Here is a 1,246-nt window from a genome sequence, read left to right on the forward strand (position 1 = left end):
TGGGGAGGTGACAGAGTTGGGACCCAGTCTCAGTTGTTTTCATTAGTGTGAGCGCTCAGCGTTTGTCCTGCCTCATATGAGCTCTCTGTTGTGTGGGGTTGCCATCACCCCACCTCTGATCGTTCGCTTGTCATCATCTCGTGCATAGCCAATCAGGCCTATCCCACTAGAGAACGGCTAAATTTGAAAAGTGTCTTCTGCTAATTGTCTTCCGAACCCAGCTCTGGTTTATTAGATTCTTGCTCGTTCTCAGTCTTGCCGATTCCTTTATAGTAACAAAAACATGCAGCTTCTTCTGATTGGTTACAAGAGTATAGACGGGTAGAAAATGAAGCATTTTCCAACCATGGTACTGCTTCCTGAGTCACGGTTATCTTTTCTAATCCCGAGGCTGACACAATTTGTGGCGCATATATAGCGGAAGAAGAAAATGTTAACTAGGCTTCCACCAAGCAGAATGTGCTGTGCATGTTAAAGGAATGCTTATTCAGTTCCCATCTTTCATCCCTACAGTAAGGAAGAGAGGGATTGATTGTCCAAGTAGACAGAAGGGAAAGGCAGAGGGAATAGGCATATTGTGAGAATGTCAGAAGACAGCTTGCAGAAATGGATTTCTGTAGAAAGAAAAAGTAATGTTTGTTTAAATACTTAGATATCAGAGTAGTAGGAGATTAAAAAGTACTAGATGGAGTAACATTAATAGATGTGAGTGACGCGTTAGCAATAAAAGTCATCTCTAGGAAAGGCATTCCATTCCTTGGCACTGTGATCATACTTCTATTTTTGTTCCACTTTGTTTTTCTCCTTCCTACCTGCTATTTAAAAATGGAGGTGACAGATGGGTCGCTTTCTATTTGCTTGGTTCTTACTCCAGAATTGGCTGCTGCTTCTGCAGGATCTCACTGCCCTCTTGCTTGACCTGAGGGCTTTTAGTACCTGGAACAGTTCCAGATGGCATTTCTCTATGGTAAAGTGGTGTCGTCTTTATCCCAACTTAGAAAACTCATGGTTCTGCAGAGCCTGAACATAGCCAGCCCTGCCTAGAAAACTCTGTTTTCAGAGACTGGGGAGATGGTTCGGTGGGTAAGAACACGTTCTACACAAGTAGGAGGATCTGAGTTCAAGTCTCCAACGCTTTTGAGAAAAGCTGGGCATTGCTGCATTTGTCTGTAACCTCTATCACTATTGAGTGATGGAAACAAAGATTGCTAAGGCTTGCTGGCTGCCAGCCCTAGCTCTGGGTTCA

The 1,246-nt window shown here is 43.7% G+C and overlaps 1 protein-coding gene across 1 annotated transcript in view; it reads right to left on the minus strand.

The window, feature by feature from the left end:
• Window positions 1-1,246, minus strand: part of Mfsd8 (major facilitator superfamily domain containing 8) — a 52,280-nt gene that overhangs the window by 24,965 nt on the left and 26,069 nt on the right. The gene's annotated exons all lie outside the window — the stretch shown is intronic.

Source organism: Microtus ochrogaster, chromosome 1 (genome assembly GCF_000317375.1).
Source record: "Microtus ochrogaster isolate Prairie Vole_2 chromosome 1, MicOch1.0, whole genome shotgun sequence".
Lineage (NCBI taxonomy): Eukaryota > Metazoa > Chordata > Mammalia > Rodentia > Cricetidae > Microtus > Microtus ochrogaster.